The sequence below is a fragment of the Cryptomeria japonica genome, chromosome 10 (genome assembly GCF_030272615.1).
Source record: "Cryptomeria japonica chromosome 10, Sugi_1.0, whole genome shotgun sequence".
NCBI lineage: Eukaryota > Viridiplantae > Streptophyta > Pinopsida > Cupressales > Cupressaceae > Cryptomeria > Cryptomeria japonica.
In genome coordinates, this window is record NC_081414.1 from 767,519,504 (window position 1) to 767,547,248 (window position 27,745).

Genomic DNA, 27,745 nt, shown 5'->3' on the forward strand with positions numbered 1-27,745 from the left:
AATTAATATTTATTTAAATTCCCCCAAAATCCCACCTCTCACATTTAAATAAATTAACATTTATTTAAATCACCTTTATCCTCCACCCACTTGTATTTTCCTACAAATGCAAGTTGCACAACTATTTTAAATAAATCATTTATTTAAATCACCTTTATTCTCCACCCACTGTATTTTCCTACAAATGCAAGTTGCACAACTAATTTAAATAAATTATTTATTTAAAATCCTATTTATCCTCACCCACTTGAAGCCTTTAATGGTTTCCCTTAAAGTCTTCAAACTTAATGGCTTCCTTCTATAGTCTTCTTAAGCCTTTAATGGTTTCCCTCAAAGTCTTCAAACTTAATGGCTTCCCTTAAAGTCTTCTTAAGATTTTAATGGTTTCCCTTAAAGTCTTCAAACTTAATGGCTTATTTCTAGAGTCTTCTCAAGCTTTTAATGGTTTCCCTCAAAGTCTTCAAGCATTTTAATGCTTTATCTTCCTTTTTCTGATGTAAATAAATTAAGATTTATTTAAATCCAAAATTCATATTCACATTTAAATAAATTAATATTTATTTAAATATCTATCCAAATGGAAATTACACCATTTAATTGAAATAAATGATTTTATTTTAATTGAAAATCCCAAAATTCTTCCCACTTGCATTCTCCTACAAAATCCACTTGCATGCCTAAATCCCTTCTAGATTCTTCTAACTCCTTCTAATTAGCCTAATTCTATCCTAATCATTGTCACATTCCTAAATAAAAGGAAGTCACTTCTCAAAGCCCTCAAAGTCTTTGAAAGGCATTTAAGGCTTTAAGTCTTCAAATGGTTAACCTCTAAAGTCTTCCAAACCATTAAAGGCTCTTACATAACCATTTATGGTTAACTCACCTTTTACCTTTGGTTAGTGACATTCCTCTAACTTAACCATCCTTTTGACTCATGGGTCTCTTCAAAGCAGTTATTTCTTTGACTAAGGTAACCATGTAACCCTTGCACATTCATTTATCCCTTGGATAAAAGGAATATCCATTAACCTAACCCTAACCTAACCCCCTAGGGTAACCATCATGTCCCCTCAAGCATTTAATGCCTCTTATCTCTCCTCTCAAGCCTCCTTATGGTGACACTTGTCAACACGGGATTGGGTTGAAAGTCTCACATGGATTGAATATCTTTCAATCCTAACCCTTGTTAAGATTGCTCAATCTTAACCCTTCATTTCCCCATTTCTTCTACAAATAGAACCCTTCTCCTCAAGCAAAGGGGGAATTATTAGAGTATTGTTATTATATTGGTCTTAGCATAGAGTTTTTTCATAGCATCACTATCTACACTTGCATAGCATTTGTTTATCATATTCAACCATCTTGAATCTCCATATGGCATCCATGGCTAGTGCTAAAAGCTGAGAGGTACACTCATGTGGAACTTGGAGAGGAGAGGAACAAGGGAGGAGCAACTATGAGCATCTTGATTAGCATTTGGAGGAGTATAGTTTATCTATTCTATGTTTGTATGCTTTCTATTTCATGCTTAATATCTCTCTTGATATGCCTGTTTAGGATAATCTTTTGTTGCTAACACTAACGTTTGTCTCTTGTGCTCTTGTGTGTGTTGCCATCAAGTAGATTTTCTAATCCTTTTTGCAGAGCATCACCTACTTTTAGTACTCTCCCATTTCCTACCGGCATCTCAGTATAATCTCTTTTGCTGGTTGCAAGCTTCCGCTTATCATTTTTGGCATCATCATGGTCAAACAGATTCTCCAGAGTGATTAGACCATTAGGAAGCTTATTGGATTTCAACTGGATGATGTGATCTTTGTAAGCATCTTTCACCTTAGGTTGCAGCTGATCTGCAAATTATCCTAAGCTTTGGATGAATAATGCAATCTGCTCATCGCTCTCGAAAACCTGCTAGTGGGTATCATTATCGAGGATAGTCGATTGGATGAATACATAGACAATTTGAGGGTCGGTGATTAAATCAGTGGTGGGATCAGAGTGTGACCTGATCGTGGCCATCCGATTAGCAACAACGTTTAATTAATGGGGGATGCTCACAATATTGAAAGAGTCAAAGTTTTCAATTGAATCCCACATTTTGGCACGGTAGGATCTCATGTGGACATGTTTGGCACTAGACACCCGTCGAACTTGATGGACCACCAGCTCAGAGTCACCCAAGACCCTCAACTTTTTAATACCTATTCTTTCCGCCAAGCTTAGACCCTGGATCAATCCCTTGTACTCCACTTCATTGTTGGAACATGCAAATTGTAAATGGAAAGACTACAAGATTTTCTCACCTGAGGATGAGGTGAGGTAGATTCCAATGCTAGAGCCTATCTTGCATTTTATGCCATCGAAATGTAGGGTCCATAATGTGAAAGATAACCTCTCTTCAGAAAATGGTTCTTTAGTAATCTTCAGGATGACCTGGTTTTCATCAAAGATGTAATAGGTACCTAGGCAGTGGCGTGGTAGTTGGAGTAGGGATTAGAGTTTATGAATTCATTCAGGAAAACTTCCTATTCGGGTGAAATCTCCCCCGTTACTTCTTCATCTTCTAAGATTTCTACAACTTTCCTTTCCTCATTTGAAATAGAAGTGTGAGCGGGCTCAAAATTAATCATGGCTTGGTCTGCTACGTGTTTTGCATGGAGGGGTTCTGAGAGAATTTTAAGCTTGGCATCACGCTGAGTGCAGAGGATGAGGTGGGACCAATCTAAAGACAGGTAACCTCCTATTTTTGCAGTGAAGTCTCAGGAAAGGCAAAGCCCCGAAAACAAGTGGAATGTGAATGACCACTTCCTCATTGTGAGTGATAACATAGGGACACATGAACAAAGTCAGAGGGAGACTTCTGATAAGACCTATGGTCTGGACCTTGTTCCCATCAAGCTGCATAACCCCCCCTATTTAAAGGTTCATACTTGATATTCAAAACTTCGGTGATTTGTTTAGGCATGACAATGGTGCTAGCTCCAACATCTATCATAGAATTATGCAAGAGTTTATCCCCAACTATAAGGGTAAGATAAAATGGGTTTGTCTTGGGCTTACCTTCTAGTTGAGACTTGGGAGGCGAAAACTCATTGGTCAACACGTCTGAAGAGCATGACTTGTCGACAGTGGGTTGGAAACCCATTTCATTGGTTTGTGGAGCTTTGGAGGTGCCCTCGCTTGCATCTCCCCCACCTTTAGACATGGCTTCTTTTAGCCGATTCTTTTACTCGGGGATACTTAAGAGATCCCATAGGGAAACATGGGCTGAAGCTTTCTTCAACTGATCCACAACGTTTACTATTATGGGTGTGGGCACCTTCGACTCCTTTGACTTATAGGGGATGAATTCTTTCCTTTGATAAGCAGGGCGAATCATCGGTTGTTTGGGAGTTGTATCTATGGGAGCTCATCTTGAAGTGCTGGTATTCTCCCTGGTGAAACATCTCTTGGATCGGAGATTATAATCTAACTGCACAAAGGGGTCTCCCTCCCTTGAAGTGGATGCATCATTGGTGAACACTGCACCCTCGTCCTCCATCCAAGAAAATACTGCATGATTTGGGGTGATCTCTACCTCTTGTTGCAACGACATGCCCTGCATTTGAGCAACAAGAGATGTGTTATCCATATCCAGAGATGTATAAATAGACTCGTCCAACACCATGCCTAGACTCCTTTGTTCAACAACTTTCTGCTGCAAATTTCCTCTAGAGAAATTTCTCAGAGCATGAGCATTGTTACATGGGAGGCACCAGGAATTGGTATCATTTGCAAGGTTATTTTGACCCATTGTCAGCTCCTTACTAGTGTTTGGATAGATAGTTTGCAATGGATTCGGGACTGAGACTATTTGGCCATTATGTTTAGTGGGCTTGTTAGTATGGTGATTGGCATGCTGTTTATGTTGGTATGGAGGTCAGTCCCCTTGGAAGTTCTATTGGAAAGGGGCTCTGGCGGTAGAACTTGGGCTCTCTTTAGATTGACAATCTCATTGGAGAAGGATCTCAGCAAGTTCTTCATATCACTAACTTCGACGGCTAAGGTTGATGGTGGGAGAATGGGATATGAGTACATAGACTGTGGGGTAGATGTACTAGGAGAGGCTTCTTCGGGAATTTGAAGGGATATCTTAGGAAAGACTGGCATGGTGGGGCAGGGGGCAAGCTTTTTGATGTCAATCAAATTATTTTCTACTTGGACTGCTATGTCGAATGCTTGCGGGAGAGTATTGCCTCCTAGGGATTAAATCATCACTGATATATCAGAATTGAAAGATTTTAAGTAGAATACAAATGCCATATATGCAGGAGGGAAGGCAGATAGAGGTATCCTTTGCCAGGTCCTTTGAAATCTTAGGTTGAAATCAGTCAGTGCTTCCTGAGGGGCTCTCTTTATTGTGATCAATTGATATATCAAGTATGATCTGTCAGCCTTATCAGAGAATTGCTGAAAAAAATGGTTGCCTAATTGATCCCAGTTTCCTATTGTATTAGGACCCAAAGATCTGAACCAATCTAAAGCTATTCCCTTGCAAGAAGCTATGAGAAATCTCAAGGCCACATTTTGTTCAGTAATGCCATGGATAGTGCAGACAGTGGCTACATCTTGTAAATATTGCCTAGGGGTTTTATGATATTCTCCAGTGAACTTGGGCATGGCTTTTAGTGCGGATGCAGGGATGGGTCCCCAGACCATGGGCGGGGTTGGAGGAATGAGAGGGCTCCCATTATCCTAGGTCATAAAATTTGTGGGGGTAATATGTGTCATTTCTACGAGGGACTCTATAGGGAAGACGGGCAAATTCTGTGAGGATGAAGATATGGCCGAATGAATGGTCACCAGGGGTGGTAAGAGTAGACTCGGATTCGAGGATGTTTGACTCCTGGTAACAGGCTTCTGGCTCATAAACCGACTCAGATTTTTATTTGAACTTGAGGTCCCACCAAGCATGCCAGAAAAAGAACTGTTGACTCTAAATTTTACTATGGAAGCAAACAACCTTATGGGAAATTCAGTGATGGGGGATGAATTGCGCGAGACTCACTAAATGACCTCCGTGTTTGAGAAGCTAACTCTTCCTTATGTTTTTGAGAAAAGGGGAAGAAGGAAATAATAAAAAAAACAAGATCTAAACTACCGAGGCGATATGCCAGAGCATTTTCCTAAAATGTTATCAGCATATAAAAACCAAAGACATGTGGTTTTAAAGCCCATTCAACAATCTACATGTTCAGACAGAACCACAACTAGGATACAATCAAAATTCCTTTGCAACATAAAGAAATATCAATCATGCATCTACCAGATAACAAGTGCAAAACATAGTTTAATCGGTAGAATCTTCGATATATATTTCCAAAGTTATCATAATCACAATAAAAAGAACATAAAACCATCAGAGCATGCTAAAAAGAGGCATCACAAAGGCCGCAGGAACAATTTGATTAACCTTCTTCAGAAAACAGTAACAGCTAAAAGCCCAAAATTCTAACTAAGAAAACTTAATTGTTTCTTTTTAAAGTTTTAAACCCCCATAATAGGGAAAACACAAGCATAAATAGAGCCCATGGCTTTGCTAATAGCCCAAACATTCGCCAAACGAGCATAACCACCCTTGAAATAGAAAAGATATGCCATGGCACTCCGCATGAAAACACCAAGCAAAATGGCCTCCGAAGTTGTTAATCTCACCTAGCCGCGATGATCTTCCTACCCGCCTGAACAAAAAAACATGTCATGGCACTTCGCAGGAAAACACATTGAAGGACATGCAGAAGAACATAGGAAACTCTATAAAAGGGCCTCCCAATTGAAAAACTACCAACAACGTGGAGAGGACAGGTGTCTCCATTTTTCAAATCATGAGGCGAGGCCCAAAAGCAAAGCCAAGTCACTAGAACCGATCCATCTGTCACCTCCGCACTCTTTGAGACTTCGTAACGTAAAATGTGGGCCATCGGGGCAACGCCAAGGTAACACTTGGACCGTACGTCGAGCATGGTTGGAAAGATAAAGAAAGAAAAGAGTCATCCCAATCAAAAAATTTGCACACTGACTTTAACCAAAAACTATGTGAACATTACCTAAAATTGTTAAGCCTGCTAATCCGGTATGTAAGGAATGTCAAATAGGAAAGAAAACAAGAATTTCTTTCAAAAGTAAGCAGTATACATTTGATGGATTGCTAGATCTTGTGCATACTGACCTATGTGGACCTATGAATATTAGAAGTGTGTAGGGTGATAGATATTTATGTTGCTAATTGATGATTATTCCATAATGATGTGGGTTGTCTTTTTGAAGGAGAAATCAAAAGCATTAGATAAATTTATGATATTCAAAGAAAACATTGAGACTATGATTGTAGGTGAAATGTTTGAGATCTAATAGAGGAGGATAATTTTGTTCTAATGTGTTTGATTCATTTTGTGAGAAGCATGTGATTATAAGACAATTATCTGCTCATAGAATCCCACAATAGAATGTTGTTGAAAGGAAGAACAAGACTGGTTTAGATGCTATAAGAACTGTGCTGATTGAAGGGAATGTTTTGAAGATCTATTGGATAGAATTTGTTAGCACTGTTATTTACACATTCAACCAAGTTCATATAAAATGTGATACCAGTAAGACTCGTTATGAGATATGGTTTCATCATGTTCCTACTATGAGATATTTCAAAATTTTTTGTAGAAAGTGTTATAACAAGAGAGCTGAGGATATAGGAAAGTTTGATGCAAGAAGTGATGAAGAAATTTTCTTGGGATATTCAACAAAGAGGAAAGCCTACCGGTGCTACAATATGAGACTGAGAAAGATAGTGGAAAGTGCAAATGTGAAGGTTGATGAGAACTATGGAAAAGAAATCAGAGCATGTGGATATGATGATGGTCAACATATTGTTCTAACACCTATTTAGACTGAAGAATTGAAGCAAAATGATCTGATAGAGACTGTTAATCCAAATATTGTTGTTGTTGATATAGGAACCTGAAAGTCAGAATAATTAGAAGATTCTGAGGTATATAAGATTGAATCACTCTGAAAATCAGATTATTGGTGATAAAAATAAAGGTGTGATAACTAGAAGAAGGTTAGCTGCTGAAGAGGTATGTTTGATCTCTAAAATTGCACCAAAAGATGTTGTTGAAGGTTGCAAAGATGAAAATTGGATAAGAGCCATGGAAGAAGAATTAGATCAGATTGAAAAGAATGACACATAGGAGCTTGTGCCTAGACCTAGAGATAAAAATGTAATTGGTACTAAATGGGTATTTAGGAACAAATTGAATGAAGCTAGTAAAGTTGTGAGAAACAAAGAAAGACTGGTATGCAAAGGTTATTCACAGAAGGAAGGAATTGATTATGAGGATACTTTTTCTTCGGTAGCCAGACTTGAAGTTGTTAGATTGTTTCTTGCATATGCTACCTATAAGGATTTCAATGTATATCAAATAGATGTCAAGTCAACCTTTTTAGATGGTGATCTTGAGGAAGAAGTCTACATTGAACAACCTGATGGATTTTCATTATCATATATTGGAGATGGTATGCACACTGAAGAAAGATCTTCATGGATTAAAACAAGTCCCTCGAGCATGGTATGTTAGATTGGATAAATATTTGCTAAAATTGGGATTTAATAAAGGTACTGCTGATAGCAATCTATATTTTAAAATTGAGAATGATAACATCTTGATTGCTGAAGTCTTTGTTGATGATATTATCTTTGGAGGAGATGATAGCTTGAGCATGAATTTTGCTGGTGATATGCAGAAAGAATTTGAGATGTCTATGATAGGACAGATGAAATGTTTCTTAGGATTACAAATTTCACAGATTGGAAAAGGTATTTTTATATCTCAAACTAAATATGTGAAGGAATTGCTAAAGAATTTTGGGTTAGATGACTCCAAACTAGTTGGAAATCCTATGGTGACTAGTTGCAAATTGTCTAAAAATGATGAATCTCCGAAAGCTAATCAATCTTTGTATAGATCTATGGTTGGTGGATTGCTATATATTACTCAGAATAGACCGGGCATTATGTATGTTGTGTGCATGGCTACTAGATATTAGGCTAATTTGAAAGAGAGTCATGTCATTATTGTAAAAAGGATATTCAGATACTTGAAAGGAACTGTGGATTATGGTTTGTGGTATCTGAGGAATGATGATTTTATGTTATGTGCTTACACTGACACTGATTGGGTTGGTGATGTTGATGACCGAAAGAGTGCCTTCGGTGTTGCTTTATTTTTGGTCAAGAAATTGGTTTCTTGGGCGAGTAAGAAACAAGATTCAGTATCCTTATCTACTGCTGAAGCTGAGTACATTGTTGTTGCTAGTAATTGCACTCAGGTAGTTTGGATGAAGCAAATGTTGAAGGATATCAAATTTACCTATCATGAGCCTACTATCATATATTGTGATAATTCTAGTGCTATTAATATGTCAAAGAACCCGGTGCAACATTCAAAGACTAAACATGTTTCAATCAAGTATCATTTCTTGAGAGAAAAAGTCAGTGAAGAAGAAGTAAAGTTGAAATATGTGTCTACAAAGAAATAGATTGCTAATATTTTCACTAAGCCTTTGCTTGCAGATACATTTGTCTATTTGAGAGAAAAGTTGGGGTATCTACCCCTCCTGATGAGAACTAGATGCATTGAGTTGCATTAATCCGATGGACCTCACAATTTTATCCTTTTGTCTGAATTGATGATTTGGTGTAGCTACTCTACTAGACTAGTCAATGTGTTTATGGGGAGAGAATCATGATTTAATTATCTAAGGGGAAGAGTAAGTTTAGTTTTATGTTTTGAGCATCTTTGGCATTGCTATCAAAGGGGGAGAGAAGCATGTGAAATTTTTTTTTTTATCTACTTGATCTTAAGGGGTGTTTGTTGGAGATGTTTTCTTTCTTTGCATTGATTGTTTTTCACATTTATATGTTGCCATCAATACCAAAGGGGGAGATTGTTGGATATTGCTACTACTAGGATATGTTGTTGTCATTGATGTCAACATATTCCTATGATTTATTGCTTTAGTGATTACAGATTGGTTTATTGGGATCATGGTTTGGTGTATGGAGTATTTATAGTATCAATTTATTATTCTATATTGGTTTTGGTGATATGAAAAGCTTAATTGATCATATCATATGATCCGGTTTGCAGTTTATTTTTTTGATCAGTTCTTTGTAGAGTTTAGTATTTCCTCTAGTATATTCCAGTGTGATCAGATCTTGAGATGATTTTTTGGGATATTTTTTGGGATGGTCTTATGTAACTTCATTTCAGATGGTTCATGATTTGGTTCTCTGCAAGTTATCTTTTCTTCGTGATAGTTTTTTTTTTTTTTGGTGTTCTTGGGGTTTAAATCTTGATCGATGACGATTTGATAAGTGGTGTTGGTACAACTATTATTAATGATTCTAATGTGAAACAACAACTTTGAATGAAGATTCTAAATTAGGAAGAGTTTCACCAAATTCTCTCAATTCAAAGGCAACAAGCTTTCCAATCAACATGTCTCTAGTCACGTTTGTCACAGTCTGGATCTCGTTAATAGCAACAGCTTTGTGCTTGTAAGCAGGAGGCAAGGATCTCAACACTTTGGCTACAATATTTGATTCTTCCAACACTTCACCAACACATTTGATAATCAACACAAGCTCATTCACTTTCGACATAAAGGAGGTAATATTGTCATCTTTTCCCGTCTTCAACAACTCATACTTGGCTTTCAAGCTCTGCAACTTGGCAATAGTCACATGGCTATCGCCTTCATACAAAGTTTCTATCTTCTTCCAAATCTCATGATCAGTCTACAAATCCATTACATTAGTCATCTTAGAATCAGTCAAGGCCCTCAATAATGCTTCCTTAGCTCTAATATTAAATTTAGCTTCCTTTATCTCTTCCAGAGTTGTAGGACCATTATACAAATTCTTAGTAATTCTCTAGTAATCTTCACCGATGCATCTCAAGTGACACTCCATCTAGTTTTTCCAAAGAGTATAATTTGTTCCATCAAATCTCAAACTATCCTTCTTGTAAGCATAGGTTGCCATCTTGGGTCACCTCAAGTGGTCAATCTTCTTTTAGAGGATCTATCTCTGATACCAATTGTTGGCAACAAGGTAGAAAATTGAGAGGGGGGAAGGGTGAATCAGTTTTCTCACAAACTTTACTTAATTCAAACACAATTTTAAATCTAATAATTAATAATGCAAGCACAAATCAACTCCAAATCAATAATACACATAACACCAAGATTTTTGATATGGAAAACCCAGTTAAAAGAAAAACCACGGTGGGAACATACCCTCAATATGATGATACCCTATCAGAAGTATATGAAATATTACAATGGGGAATGTACACACATTCAAGAATATTGCCTAGAGCTCACTACTCAAAACACATAAAAAGAAGGGCTACAACCCTTTGGAAGACTCATCATCTTATAAAAAAAGTTAGATTACATACAGAAGATCATGAACTGATAGAATAACATCTCCTCATGCCTGGTTACAGTTTCGATTAAGCATACAATCTGATATGCTCTGCCACACTTCTACACACTTTCAAAAGATCAAAACATTTTCTCGCATACTTATCCGATCACACACATTTGGATACACTCATAGATACCACATAGATACACCTCTCATATGATTATTACATATATTTATATAAATCATCAACCTATATTTTAAGGTCGACTCAACACATATCACAAATAACAAAGCAATAACCATACACGCTACAAAATAACATGCAGACCAAAATAATGTCAGCTAAGACATAGTATGGACCTAAATCAATCGGCTCAAATATGCAACACCTTCAAGAGTTATTCCTCAAACATACACAACATGCTATAATCATCATGTCAACCAAGAAAATGAAGAGCACCACCAGATCAAATAAGATCATCAATAATGTGCACAACAATCAATGTGGACCACCAACACGGATAGAACACAATCTAGAAACATCCACAATCATCATGAATTACACCAACAAGAACCGCAATATCACCACTTACTAGAATATCCATCAAAATTATACCAAACCTCAAGAACATCAACTATAGTGACTGTCAAACTGAAAGATTCAATTGTAGGCCTCTAAATCACGAACCATTTGAATTGGGGACACACCAGAATGTCCCAAACACTCTGCCAAATCTGCAAACCAAGATATTGCAACGTGAAGCAATGTGGAGAAAAATTCAGAACACTGAACAACACCAAACAACAGAAAAACCAACTGAAATACCAGATCTCATAACTAGAACAAATCATCATGCAGACCTATGAAACTTTAGCTGAATCAACTAGAGATGATTATCTCAAAAACCTTTAATCTGTAACAACTCATTTGCAACACACTAGCTGAACCAAGTCATTTAATCTAACTGCAACACTGGAACACACAGGAATATGTTGACATCAATGACAACACATCATTCCAACAAACTTCTCAACAATATCCAACAAGCAAAACAAAAATTAAGTAGACATACATTATTTCTTAAGCAGTTTCTTAATTTGTTCCTTTCTCCATTTATGGAAACATGAGTTTAATTTAAAATAATGCCTTAGTTGCAAAAAGGTAAGATAGGCTATAGAGATGCCATCTCTTTTGTACCTTTATTATTTGTAAGTTTATCATTTATGCCATGACTCTATTGTCACTGCAATGTCTATGTGCTATTTTATACTGATATGCTAACTACATTTTTGAGTACTGAAAAGTTACTCTTTTATACCTTCCTTTTTTCCAACTAAGGAGAAAATTATCCATCTTATCAGGCAAGCTTAAACTCAAGTACTAGAGCAGCTTCTCTGCTGAAATAATAGTAACCGTTTTCCTGTATCTTTTATCCTAGAGTTGAATATGCAATGTAACTCATTCATTACCTTCATGGATAATTTGAGTATTAATGTGCCTCAGTGGTTATAAATGTTTAATTGAAAACCCAATCGAGGTTTCTTATTACAAGACTTCATGACCAATTTTTTTATATTAGGCAATTATCTTTCCCTATCCATCTAAGAAATAAAATTCTGGCATATTGCATAAATGCACAGTCATACTGTAAGTGTACAACTCTACTATGTATACACAACCATGTTGTATATGTACAATCATACTGTGTATACTCGACTGTATTGCAAACTCACAACCATACTATATTTACATAGGATGTATTATTTTATCTACTAATAAAGTTTACTCACAACTATTCATTATAAGCACAAAATTTAATATTTTCTAGCTAAAGTCTATTGTTCAAGTGAGGCCTTCATAGACATACATTATACTACTTGATAGAGAATACTCTTAACTAAGAGTCATTCTGTAGTGTCCCTCCTAGACTCACATTTTGATTTATGCCTCATATACCTATCTAGACTTATGGTTGATATTTTGATGACATTTGATCGACACTTATTATCTTATTTAGACCCTAGATGCTTATTGACTATGATGGATATTTGATATGACACATGGTGTTGGATGGCTTATATGATTGGTGATATATTCTGGATTATTTGATGGATGGATTATATGCACTTGATGTTCCTATGTGGATTATATGATTATGATGTTATGATAGTTCTAACCCCTATTTTATGATTATGATTTCATGCAATGCATTGATGCTGTTATTGTGTGATTGACTTCGTGAAAGCGATGGTGCCTTATCACTCATTGTGAGCATGATATGGTGTTGTGATTCTCTTTTCACTTGCATGTTTTATTACGATGTATATATGTATTGTATTGTGTTCTAGTGGTGATTGCAAGATTACAGGCACCAAACATCGACTCCACCTGGTCTCACAGGTTTGAGCATGTCCTATCCGAACAACAAGTTGTTGGAGATGGAATGTGTTTCCCTCTCATACTCTAGGCTTAGTTGTTCACCTTGTTAGTCATGTTGTGGCGTAAGTTGATGGGTAGTGTCTTGAGTTGGTTTTGACCCTTTGTCGAGTTGCTTGAGGTGATGTGAGTGTGTTTTTATTATTTAACTAATAATTAGATTAACATGATTTATTAATGTTTGAATTAATTTATTATATAGTATGATATTTAATTATTTTGATTAATTATTGAAGTTTAATTAATTGAGTTTGATTTATTTGATTAATTGATAATTAATTTATTGTTGAGATTAATTTATTAATTTAGTTTGATTTAATGATTAATTGATTTGTGTTAATTATTTATTATTTTATTATTATTGATTTATTAATTATTTAATGATTATGTTTTATTATTGATATGATTTTTTATGTTTAATTATTAGTTTCTATTTATACAAGCCTTTTATTTATTATTTTACTATTGGGATTTGATTTATTATTATCCCATCTATATTTGTATTGTTACAATAATATTATTTGCATGGTTGGATATAATATATAGTTTACCTACTTCTTATTTCTATTGGTTGATTTTGAATGAGTAAGTAAATAATATTATTTAATAATACTTACCTCGGTAATGTGTATGGTAGGTATAATCTATAGTTTATTGGAAATTTCTAATTGACTAGTGATTTTCTATAGTTTGGAGTTTAATTTTTATTTAAGAGAGTTTTGTCGTGCATTGTCAGGTTGGCTTCTCTGCAATTTTGAATCAGAGCTTTTGGATTTTCGATTGAGTTTATGGATTCAATTGGTGGGAGGTTTTCATTTGAAGATTTGGATTGAAGTTTTTTGATTGTTGCTCTTCGTCAGTTATCTTGTTGGGATTGTGATTCCAGGTTGGAGCTCCAAACTCCATTCTTTTCATTTATATTTGGAAAATATTCTATACATTGTAACTATTTAATGGTTGTTTTTGGGCTAGGAGATTGATGTTTAAAATTACATTTTAATTGGGGAATATTTATAAGTAATGATAATATATTATGATTATGGTATAAATATGGGAATGAAGTGTGTTGTCGGGAATGCATATTCCACATTTTTCCTATTGAATATCTATTTTATTTTTTGGTGCAGGAGCACCCTTCCAAACTCTTTCTCTTTCTTTGTTTTGTTGGTGTTATGCTTCTTATGAAGCCATTGTACATAAAATAATGAGCCATGTGCTCATAGGTCCTAGTTAGGGTCCTAGTGGAGATCTTAGGGGTCATAAGTCAAGATTGTGATTTTCTTGACAATGGAGGGTATGTGTGTCTTGGAGGTGTTTAGGGGTCCTTCACATCATGGTGGTGTCCTTAGGTTGGCCCATTGTGGGTCTAGGAGTCATAAAAAGCAACATTGGAAAAGTTGCTCAACAATTGCAAAAGTTGCATGACAACTTTTAAAAGTTGTCAAGCAACTTTTCCACCGTGATGTCAAGTTCTTTAGGTTAGCATGGAAAACCCTAGTTTGGGCACATAGACTGAGGTACAGGTAGTATAAGTACTTGCAAACCCTAAATGAAAGGGTTGGATGTTAGAGATTGTACGTCCCTAGCAGAAAGATCAGACTGAGACTGTAAAACTGTTACCAGTTAGTTTGTATGAAGAAAACAAGCAAATTAATGGATTGAGATATGTCCAAAACTATGTGGTTTGTCTTTAATGTTGTAAATACTTTCATTTCAAGCAATTAGTTTAGGTTTTTACTTGCAGATTGAGTGAGTTTGTAAATAGTTTGTAAACTGTCTTCTTACTATCCAGTTTTGGACAGGATTGTGTAAATGAAGTCTTAACTCCATTCCCCATTGTGGAACCACCATGAAACCATGGGGAATGGATGTGAAGACCCTGTACTATAGTCCCAAGCAAGTAGGGCCCTTCAAAATATAGGAAGGCCAAGAAAAGACCTACTCCTAGGCGAGACTGGACAGTGCCTGGTTAAGAGAGGTTAGATTGCAGAGGTCTTGGAGAGCAAGGTTGGACAGAGGAGAGTACATCCTTTGGAGGAGGTGTAGAGGAGTGTTAGAAGAATCATTGGTGTGAAGGAGGAGCCTCCACCAATCCAAACAAGGTGGCTAACACACAAAACCTTCACTGTGACCCAGGCAGACCACAAAACCCTCACAAAACCCTTAAAAACCCCAAAATTTGCCCTAGGCACTGTACGACCACTTGGAGGCCCAAAACCTAGAAAATCCTTGAGCACTTGCCAATTTAATGGTAGTCCTTTTTGAAAGTTTGGGTTGTGTATGCATCATTTGTGAGAGAAAACCCTAGAAGACCAGGTAGGAGGCCTAATTGGTCCTAATCCTTGTAGCCCTGTTTTGTAAGCAAAAACATAAAACAGTGAAATTGGTAGAAAGGATGAAGGTAGCAACTTCTTGGGGGCACATGGAGGGATGTAAAACATGGTTTAAGACTTGATTTAACCTTGCTAAGACCTTGGAAAGTGTGGAACAAGCCTTATCCCTTATTAGCCATAGTAAGGGGTTGTGAGTCTCATGAGTAGGTGAGACCTTAGCAACATCATAGCAACTCATTAGTAGGTGGATTGGGCATGGTCAGGGGATTCCTCATGCAAAAGGGAAGTACTAGAGACCCTAGGGTGTGTAGAGAACACCGGGTGATCCAAGGAAAGGATCCAATAGCATATACTAGGCTAGTCTATCCCACACCCCATCCCATCAGATTGGTATCAGAGCAAGCGAAAGACTTGTTGGATTGTGTATGTCTCTATATACTGGTGAATCAGTAGGGGAGAGAAAAATGGTTACTAATGCAGAGCTGGCTAGAGAAGTAGAAGAGCAGAAGGAGAAGAATAGACTCCTTAAAGCAGCAATGAGTGAGATAAGGGAAAAACTGCAGGAAGTGGTGGATGAGAGGATACATGAACCTTGGGATGAAGACACCAAGGGTAAAGGCAAGAGAACTATAGACATAGATGACATAATTCCTGAACCAGATCCCTTGTTCAATGAAGAACCTTTTGTGAAGGCTATTAAGGCCTTTAACACCAAAGCCTTTGAAGGATTGCCACATTTCAGTGGAAGAATGGAAAGAGACACTGTTATGGAATGGATTGAGGGCATGGAAAACCAATTTGAGTGTGAAGGAGTGACAGAGGCACATAAGGTTAAAGTTGCCAAATCAAGATTAAGGGGAGCAACTTTGACATGGTGGAAGTACCTGCAAGAAGGAAAGGTTAGCATGGGGAAGCTACCTATTGCAAATTGGAAAGCTATGGTGAGTAAGATTAAGGAGAACTACTTACCAGAGGATTATGAAGTCCAACTTCATAAGAAGAGACAAGGATTGAAGAAAAAAGATCTTGATGTAACCTCCTACACCGAAGAGTTTCAAAAACTTTGTCTTAGATCAAAGGTCCAAGAAGATGAATCTATTAAGGTGGCTAGGTATCTAAGCGGCCTAAAGTGGAACATTCAAGAGGAGATAAGCCTATGGACTCCTACTACTATTTAGAAATGTCATCAGCTTGCTGTCAAGGTAGAAGAGAGGAACAAAAGGAAAGGAGACTCTAATAATAGAGGTAGAGGCAGAGGTAGAGACCAAGTGAATCACCGAGGTGGTTACCAAAGCAAGACAAATGAGCCAAGGAACCAAGGAGAAGCCAAGTTGACTGAGCATGGTAGTGAAACCAATCTCAGAGGAGGACATTCCAAAGGAAGAGGTGCACAAGGTGGTCCAAATAGGGGTAGAGGTACCAACAAAGTTAACTCCTATTTTGCAACTATGAAGTGTTACAATTGTGGACAATTGGGACACCCGACATATAGATGCCCTGACAAGCCTACCACATCAAACAGTGGAAAGATGGTTGTTTATGCACAAGAAGACTCTTCAAGTAGCAAGACATCGAATGTGGACCAGATTGAATCAGAAGTTGGAGAAAATCTGATGTTTAATAGGATTTTGATCAGACAGCCGGTTAAGGAGGAACCCAAACATAGGAGAGCATTGTTTAGGTTGAGATGCAAAGTTCTTGGTAAAGTGTGCAAGGTGATAGTTGATACAGGCTCAACTGACAACATCATCTCAGAAGAGGCAGTTAGGAAGTTGAAACTCACAAGAATACCCCACACCAATCCTTACAAGGTTACTTGGTTGAACAAAGGACAGAGTGTGCTAGTCAGTGAGCAGACTTGGGTAGAGTTTTCTATTGGAGGATATAAGGATAAGATTCTTTGTGATGTGTTACCTATGGATGCATGTCACTTGTTTCTAGGAAGACCCTGACAATTTGATAGGAAGGTGATCTATGATGGAGAGGAGAACTCCATATCATTCAAGAAGGACAACAAGACCTTCAAGATTCAGTCTTTGATAGAGGATGAAGAGGGCACTTAAAAAACACCTAGTGTTTTAATGGCTACTAGTAAAGAGTTCTTAAATATGCTACATGAGGAGGAGATAGTGAAGTGTGCCATCTTTGTGAAGCCAAAAGAGAAAGCAGATAAGTTGCAGGCAGAAATACCCAAGGAGGTGAAGCAAATGTTGCAAGAGTATAAAGATATAGTGAGTGATGGAGCACCTGCAACACTCCCACCAAGAAGGTCTATAAGTCATCAAATAGAATTTGTTCCTGGTGCATCCATACCTAACAAGGCTGCATATAAGCTCACACCTGATCATAATAAGGAGGTAGCAAGGCAAGTGCAGGAGTTATTGGAACAAGGACTGATTAAGAAGAGCATCAACCCATGTGCAGTCCCGGTAGTGCTAGCATCAAAAAAAGGAGGTAAGTGGAGACTATGCACTGACTCAAGAGAAATCAATAGGATTACCATAAGGTATAGGTTTCCTATTCCTAGAATAGAGGATCTAATGGATTGTTTAGGAGGGGCTATGTATTTTACCAAGCTAGACCTTAAAAGTGGTTATCACCAGATAAGAATTAAGGAGGGTGATGAGTGGAAGACTGCTTTTAAAACCACAGATGGATTGTATGAATGGCTTGTGATGCCATTTGGGCTTACTAATGCTCCAAGAACCTTCATGAGGTTGATGAATGATGTGTTGAAGGATTTCACAGGCAGATTTGTGGTAGTGTACCTAGATGACATTCTCATCTATAGTAGAACCAAGGAAGAGAACCTTGAGCATTTGAGGTTAGTTTTAGAGAGGTTGCATGAGGAGAAATTATCCATCAACCTTGTGAAGTGTGAATTCTTGAAGCAAGAGCTGGTTTACCTAGGATTTGTGGTGTCTAAGGGAACCTTGAAGATGGATCCAAGCAAAGTGGAGGCAATTTTGAATTGGCCTACACCTAAAACAGGGACTGAATTTAGAAGTTTCCATGGATTAGCTCAATTCTATAGGAAATTTGTGAGGAATTTCAGTGGTATATGTGCACCAGTCCTTGACACCATTAAAGGAGGTCTTAAAACTAAGTTTGAATGGACTGAGCAAGCAGACAAAGCATTTCAATTGTTAAAACAGGAAGTAGCCACAAAACCTATCCTACTCCTACCTACATTTGATAAGCTATTCACTTTGGAGTGTGATGCAAGTGGAATTGCAGTAGGTGGTGTGTTGAGTCAAGAGGGAAGACCTGTGGCATTTTTCAGTGAGAAGCTTAATGAAGCAAAGAAGAAGTACTCAGCCTATGACCTAGAGTTGTATGCATTAGTGCAGTCTCTAAAGAAATGGAGGCATTACCTACTTCCTAAGGAATTTGTAGTGTTCACAGACAACCAAGCATTGAGTTACATCAACACTCAAGAGAAGCTAAGCAATAGGCATCTGAAATGGATGGAATACCTCCAATCCTTCACCTTCAACATCAAGCATAAGAAGGGGCAACTTAACAGGGTGGCAGATGCATTGAGTAGGAAGTTGTTGACAATTCAAGAGTTATAGTTGCAGAGCATAGGAATAGAAGGTTTCAAAGACCTCTATGAAGGAGATGAAGACTTCTCAACAACTTACAAGGTTTGCAAAGAGTTTGAGAACCATTTCCATGGTGAGTATGCAGATTACACTCTCCAAAATGGTCTCTTGTTCAAGGGTAACCAGTTGTGTGTACCTAGAGGATCCATGAGGGAGAACCTCATCCAAGAGAAGCACAATGGTAGTTTAAGTGGACAATTTGGTGTTAACAAAACCTCGGATTTAGTACAGAGGTACTACTATTAGCCAAAGTTGCCAAGAGATGTGAAAACATATGTAGAACAGTGTGGTGTATGCCAAAGAGCCAAAGGTGGATCAAGCAATGCCAGTTTATATCAACCATTACTGGTCCCTAACAGACCTTGGGAATGTATAAGCATGGACTTTGTAGTAGGACTTCTCAAGAGAAAAATAGGTATGGACAACATCTATGTGGTAGTAGATAGATTTTCCAAGATGAGTCATTTTATACCATGTAAGACTACACATGATGCAAGCTATGTTGCACATCTCTTCCACAAAGAGATTGTTAGGATTCATGGACTCCCTTTAAGCATTATTTCAGAAAGGGACAACAAGTTCATGGGTCATTTTTTGCAAACATTATGGAGGAGACTAGGAACTAACTTGTCATTTAGCTCAGCTTACCATCCACAAACAGATGGTTAGATTGAAGTCATCAACAGGGTGTTAGGTAACTTGTTGAGGTGTTTAACTAAGGAGTATGGCCAAACATGGGACCTAATCATTTCTCAAGCAGAGTATGCATATAATGACAATGTGAATAGAACCACCGGTAGAAGTCTTTTTGAGGTTGTCTATGGCAGACATCCAAGAGGAGTATGTGAGTTGAGAGACCTTGGTAGTTTGGAAATGAAGAGTGGGCAAGCAGAAGACTTCACTCAAACCATCAAGGAAGTTCAAGAGCAAGTTAAGCAGGCCATCCTTGAATCCACTTGAAAATTGAAAGCCAAAGTGGATGAGAAAAGGAGAGAAGTTCAGTTTAAGGTGGGTGACTATGTGATGGTACATTTGAGCAAAGCTAGGATGCAAGGTGGTAAGCCTACCAAAATACAGATGAGAAGGGTAGGACCTTGTAGAATCCCATCGCAATATGGTAAGAATGCCTACAAAGTTGACCTGCCTTCAGATTTAGCTATATCACCAGTCTTTAATGTAGCTGACTTGATCATGTACAAGGGTGAGATAGTAGGGCAGACTAAGAAGCAAGCCAAGGTACTACAAGGCCTTGATGTTAATGTCTTACCACAGGTGAAGAAGCCTAAAGCAGAGGAGATCTTAGAATCAAGGGTGAAGAAGTCAACTAGACACCAGGTCTACATGGAGCACTTAGTGAAATGGGCAGATCAACTAGTATCTGAAGCTACATGGGTGGAGGAGAGCAAGTTCAAGACACTTGGAATAGACCCGGCTCTCATCTCTTCTTCTATTTCTTAATTATGTACAGAGGGGGAGTATGGTGCAGGAGCACCCTTCCAAACTCTTTCTCTTTCTTTGTTTTATTGGTGTTATGCTTCTTATGAAGCCATTGTACATAAAATAATGAGCCATGTGCTCATAGGCCCTATTGGGAGTATTTAAAACTGATTCAAGTTTATAGGCCCATTTCAAAATTTTGCCCTGCATTTCCAAATGATTAAAATAAGTCAGTTTGAATGGCCCAGTTAGTAAGGGGGTAAAATGGAGCCGACTGATTTTCAGAGGGTAAGGCTTGGGATTCATGTCCCACACCTTTCATTTGGCCTATGTAGTGATGTGCAACTTTCAGAATTCAGTTTGGATAAGTTTACTAGGTACCCATTTCGAGGGGTGAGCTGAAAGTGCATTCTAGGCACAAGTGCAAATTTTATTAAGTAGCCTACTTTGGGTGTTTATATCTTTTGCCATGTTTATTATCATGAATAATTTAAAAATGGATTGAATTTTATGCATAAATGTGAGTCAACATGCAAAATTTCAAGTCCTTATGAATCCGTTTGCTCAATTTTCAAAGCTCAATCCGTTTGTAGTTTGTGATGTTTGCACAAGTGTAAAAATGTCCAGGTGAATGTCATGTCAGAATGTTTGTTCCGGGCTAATGTTGGTATAAATGGTGAGCTACATTTCAAATTTAAATCTTTTATCAATCCGTTTGATCGGTTTTCAAAAGGACTCATTTTGCCATCAAATTCAGTTATCCGCACTCCAGTGTTATATCAGTTAATGTAGCCGTTTTTGTGAGCGCACCATTTGCATCCTATCAGTCTGGTGATCGAACTGAGATTTCCAAGTTTTAATATGTACTTAAAGGTACCCATGTTTCAAATTTGAGGACCTACGAAGGTCGTTTGATATTTTTGAGAAAGGCATCATGTGTTGCCAGAACATTGACTTCATCAGGTCCGCAGTGTCGACAAAGCCAGTTGGCCGTTTTCGGAAATTAATATCTCTTCGCTCGGGACTCGTCTTGAGAAATCATTTGGTAGATGTCATCCTTGTATATCAGAGTATATGCCTGCCAGATGGTGAGCTCCAGAAAGGTGTTTTGACAGGTTTGAAAATTACGTCTTCGCGATTAAATGCAAAAATTGTGGCGTAATCGCCTGAAAGTTGTAAATTTCAGTTTGATGATCCAAAAATGATGCCGATCATTTCCAAAGGTGTGTTTAAAGTTCCTGAATCATTCTAGAGGTCAGTTGCATGAAATCAAAATTTTTTTTAGTCGGACCCACTTTGGGGCCCAACCTGGCTCATGCCCTTGCACTGATTTTATTGGCATTTTTTTGTTTCAATGGGGGATTTTCAGAAATTTTCAAGCATAATGTTTTGGTAGGTGTAACAACAGTCCTCCCTCATTGAAATGTGGAACAAGGGGCATGTTCAAAATGAGGCACGAGTTTACTCAAATGAACCAAACATATGTGTAACATTTATTCCAAAATGTGGACCCTCATAATGATACAACTGTGAATGTCAAGGGTGTCTCCTGTGGTTTGCCAGCTTGGTCTATCAACATTCTTCCAGATTGCAAGAATTTCTTTTTTTAATGCAACAGAGGATAAATATTGTGATTGAGGATGGAATGTCAATGTTCTCTTTTATATGAGAATGAAGTTTTCCAACTGCAGTTTTAGTGGTAATAATTACATCTCCTCCCAAGTACCATTTTCTAAAATGGAAATAGCAGACCAAGATTCATATCAAACACCAAAGACTTTCTTCTGTGTGGTGTTTTGGGGCTGCAGTCAAGAGCCAAGCCTGCTCATGTGGTGAAGAAAGAGACCATTAAGCACTCAGCAAATTGCAATCAACGATTTCCAAGTCTTCTACATGGTGTATGAACTTCCAAGCAAATGCAAAAAATTTCAACATATGACAACCCTCCCATGTAGCAATTGAAAGCAGCAAATAAAAACCAATCAAACAATGGTGATTGCTGCAGTCTCTCCTCCCTTACGTGAGACACCAACTGTACACAACAATCTCTTCCTTCTCTTGCGTGGTGAGTGAGAGGTTGCGTGGCATAAAGGAGCCATGGAAAATGGTTCAAAGCAAAATGAACTGCAACATCTTCTTCTTCCCACGCGTAGCCTCCAGCAGGTGATTGAAATCATTGCATTTCTGTAAAGTGAGTCTTCCCTCTCTTGCATGACTTTAACCAGTGGAAAATGCCCCCTGCGTGGATTGTGTCGAAAGGAGAGGGAAATCTGGAAGTCTGTAGAATCCTCCAACAAATACTAACCAGCTCCCCCCTCTATCTGTATGTAAGTGGAAGAAGGTGCATGGTAATGCTGTTGTGTGATGGCATTGGCATTCAAAGAACAAACTCCACGAACTCCAGCATCTTCCAAATGCCATGAACTCCAGCATCTTCTAAGTGTCGTGAGTTGATAATATATCCTAGTATGACGTGGTTGAGAAGAAAGACCATTGAATGCCAGGCAAATAAAAAAATCACCATGAAAGCACTCAGGGAAAGCAAAAAATGAAGCTACAGGCAAAACCACAATATCCCACATTGGCTGGGATGTGGACTATTTTGATGTTTATAAGCAAGAACGCACAATACTAATATGTCTAAGCCATAAAGGCTTTTGACACAAGGTGCCTATGGGCGCCCAAGGCGGGCCCACGCGTGAGCACGCTTCTTGAGGTGACAAAGGAGATGACTGAGCGACGACTAGGTGGACCCCACATAGGCACCCTTCCCAAGGAAAACAAGCAAAATTTTGCAGAGGAAGGTCGGGTTAACGAGTGAGCAGGTTCGAGATGGATCAACGGTGCACGCTATTTCGCGAAGGGAAGATGCACGTAGTTTAAACCCTGTGAAATAGAGAAAGTGAACGAGAGTCATCCACGTGTCGTGATAGGTGGCAGTCTAGCAGCCAGGTCCCGGTGAGGTGGCACACAGTTGGCGCACAGGTGGCGATGACGTGGCGGCCAAGTGGCAGTGACAAAGCAAATGATGTGGCAGTGATGAGGTGTCATCCTGGATGGCGACTAATGGACCCCATCAGCCAATCGGAGGCCGCCATGTGGCAAAGCGTCAGAGCACATATGTAGGCAAAAATTAAAATTAAAATTGTAAATGATATAGTTTAAACTATATCAAATAATTCGAAATATTTAAATGACTGAGCACAAATGGGAATTAATTCGCCCAGGGTCTAAAATTTGGCCAAAATATAAAGTATTATATATCGCCGGAAAGCTCTCGGAATGAGGAATCTGATTATGAAGTTAATTTTGGCAAAGATCAGATATTTTGGAAGCAATTTAGTTGGGAACAAAATTCAGTTAGAGAGGAGACACTTGGCAATTCAGTTGCAGATTTGATTTTCTTCCCTCTCCCTTTTTATTCCCAATTCTTCTCAGTTGTAAGGGTTCCAAAAATTTGGAAAATGCTCCAGATTTGATGGCTTCCATTTTCTGAAGATCTTGACCCAAGTTTGTAAATGCTTCTGTTTGGTTTTAGGGTATAGAGATTGCAGTGCACTGTTGTAAATATGGTTTTAATTGCAGGTCTTACTTGTGTCAGGCATGAGTAATTTCCCACAAGATTATCTCTGTGATATGTTTTTTCATTATTATGAATTCAATTCTCAAGGAGGATGAAATTTGTCATCTGAAGGAGATTGTATGATTGTTTGTAGGCATTCTTCAATGAAGAGTTTAAATTCTATAGTCAGTCATAAATAATGAAATATGTATCCAGATTTGATGAATTTGTGAATGAATCATATAGTGCATTAATATAAGGTATTGATGCATGAATATCTTGTTTAAGGAAAACAAACTTGCATCTATGATTCATATTTGTAGTTCTATGAGTGACTCTGCTGCCCAATGAACAAGGCACTAGTCTTTGACAGATTTGGGAATGGCCTCAGATATACATTTTAAAAGACAAATCTATTTCCCTTTATGTTTAGGGGTTAATGTTCTATCCTTCCAAAGCTCTATTTCACATATTATTTGTATAAGATCCAGCCCATCTGTACATATTACCTAATTTGGTGAGCTTGTGGAATGGTTTGTCTGCTCATTGTTGATGTAGTCTTATGTTTGTGATCGTTGTATTCAATGCATCAAAAGGGTGTCCCCCCCTAGTTCTAGCAGAACCTGAAGTGCAGGAGGATCATTAGGATCCTATGTTATGTTGTCCAAGCCCTGAGGTGTTTCATTGATTGAGATTGGCTATCTCATAGATAGATTTATAGGTGTCTTGGGTTATCACTTTTGGTGAACAACAGGTCCTAGTTAGGGTCCTAGTGGAGATCTTAGGGGTCATAAGTCAAGATTGTGATTTTCTTGACAATGGAGGGTATGTGTGTCTTGGAGGTGTTTAGGGGTCCTTCACTTCATGGTGGTGTCCTTAGGTTGGCCCATTGTGGGTCTAGGAGTCATAAAAAGCAACATTGGAAAAGTTGCTCAACAGTTGCAAAAGTTGCATGACAACTTTTAAAAGTTGTCAAGGAACTTTTCCACCGTGATGTCAAGTTCTTTAGGTTAGCATGGAAAACCCTAGTTTGGGCACATAGACCAAGGTATAGGTAGTATACGTACATGCAAACCCTAAATGAAAGGGTTGGATGTCAGAGATTGTATGACCCTAGTAGAAAGATCAGACTGAGACTGTGAAATTGTTACCAGTCAGTTTGTATGAAGAAAACAAGCAAATTAATGGATTGAGATATGTCCAAAACTGTGTGGTTTATCTTTCATGTTGTAAATAATTTCATTTCAAGCAATTATTTTAGGTTTTTACTTGTAGATTGAGTGAGTTTGTAAATAGTTTGTAAACTGTCTTCTTACTGTCTAGTTTTGGACAGGATTGTGTAAATGAAGTCTTAACTCCATTCCCCGTTGTGGAACCACCATGAAACCATGGGGAATGGATGTGAAGAACCTATACTATAGTCCCAAGCAAGAAGGGCCCTTCAAAATGTAGGAAGGCCAAGAAAAGACCTACTCCTAGGCGAGACTGGATAGTGCCCAGTTAGGAGAGGTTAGATTGCAGAGGTCTTGGAGAGCAAGGTTGGACAAAGGAGAGTACATCCTTTGGAGGAGGTGTAGAGGAGTGTTGGAAGCATAATTGGTGTGAAGGAGGAGCCTCCACCAATCCAAACAAGGTGGCTAACACACAAAACCTTCACTGTGACCCAGGAAAACCACAAAACCCTCACAAAACCCTTAAAAACCCCAAAATTCGCCCTAGTCACTGTACGGCCACTTGGAGGCGCAAAACCTAGAAAATCCTTGAGCACTTGCCAATTGAATGGTAGTCCTTTTTGGGAGTTTGGGTTGTGTATGCATCCTTTTTGAGAGAAAGCCTTAGAAGACCAGGCAGGAGGCCTAATTGGTGCTAATCCTTGTAGCCCTGTTTTGTAAGCAAAAACATAAAACAGTGAAATCGGTAGAAAGGTGAAGGTAGCAACTTCTTGGGGGCACATGGAGGGATGTAAAACATGGTTTAAGACCTGATTTAACCTTGCTAAGACCTTGGAAAGTGTGGAACAAGTGTTATCCCTTATTAGCCATAGTAAGGGGTTGTGAGTCTCATGAGTAGGTGAGACCTTAGCAGCAGCATAGGAACTCATTGGTGGGTGGATTGGGAATGGTCAGGGGATTCCTCATGCAAAAGGGAAGTCCTAGAGACCCTAGGGTGTGTAGAGAACACCAGGTGATCCAAGGAAAGGATCCAAGAGCATAGAATAGGCTAGTCTATCCCACACCCCATCCCATCATTTTTCCCCTCAGATCTTTCTTAATTTTTAAGAGTCCTTGGATTGCTATATGATTATCGTTTATTCTTTTTTCTGCACATTTCCATGATTGTGTTTATTTGCAATTTGGAGTAAATATGACCTTGTCGAGAGTTGTTTTTGGGAAACCTTACGTACTGCATTTTGTCATGATCCTATTTGTGGATGTATTGGTTTATGTTTGGGCTTTGGGAAACCTTTGAAATGTTTGATTAAATCTATTCTTGAAATAGTTTATCTCCCCTAGTCAGTTTAGATTTTGTGTAGTTTTCTGCACTTTTGAGTGCGATCGTGGCTAGAAATTGATGTTGAATCCTCTTTTCAAGTTTATGATTCTTCATTCTTGTGTTTCCTAATTTTTATTTCACCCTCCCACACCTTTTGGGAATGAATTTGAGTCATTATGTAAGCCTATGTTCAATTTTGGGCGTGTTCGTCACTCATAGACTTCATTTCCTTCCAATTTTACTTTTTGGCTTAAATACGCTAATGTTTGACTCATATGTGCCAATTTTTGAGTGGGATGCACTAGGGAATGATCCCTAAGCACCATTATGCACCTTGGATGTGCCAATTTCCATTGGTGATGCACTATTTTGTTCCAAGATGTGAATTTTGTCAGTTTTGGTCATTGAGAGTATTTGGTTTGATTTTGGGCGTTACCAGAGGTATTTTATGATTGCATCAAGGCTCTTTAAAATTTTTTTTATGTGTGTTTCACCCTATATTATGGTCCATGGTTGGGAGAGTGGGAGCTTGCATGTGTAGGACCTAGGTCATGAGAAATAGAGCTCTGGGAGGGGATCAAGATCTATGGTACCACATGAAGAGTTTGTGTTTAATTGCAAGTGATAACTATTGGCAATTTTTGTGCCAACCTTAGTAGAGCTCAGATCTTGGATTTTAGTGTAACTAATATTTTGTGTTAGTTAATATCGATAACATGTCATGTTATCAGTTTCAATAGAGTTAGCTGATTCTTCATAGTTTTGCAGAGTCATATAACACGAGGGTTATATGATGTGTTATTGACTCCTGTGCCTCATATGCTGCATCAACAACTCGTGTCAATAACATGTCGTGTTATTGATCCCCTTAGTTTGCAGTGTGTTATTTGGCACCGAGGCAGCCCCCAGTCGGTTACATGTTTGGCGGGTTTAGAAAAAAGGTCTCGCAGGATAAGAGAAACTAAGAGAAACAATGATAAATATTTTCTTATCCCGCGGTCTTAGAAAGACATTAGCTGGCTAACACGGGATAAGAAGTAACTAAGGCTGACGTGTTTAAGTGTTATCCCATGAGGTAAAATGAAGAAGTTCAAGGGGCCGTGGGATAAGGGAGAAAAAGTAACAAATTCTTATCCCATGGGGTAAAGCAAAGACTCAAAGAGGGTCGCGAGATAAGGAAGGTCAAAGGTGAATGGGGCTTTCTCCTTATCTTGTGGGGTTGAAACAACATATAGATGAGGTCACAGGATAAGAGATCGAAGGATACAAGGAGACATATGACTTCCTTATCCCACGCGTTCCCGCAGGATAAGGAAATAAGGTGAACTCGAGGGACTCTTATCCCACAATGTGGAGGAGAGGCTCAACGAGGCTCATGGGATAAGAAAGCGAAGCAAAAACAAAAGGTTC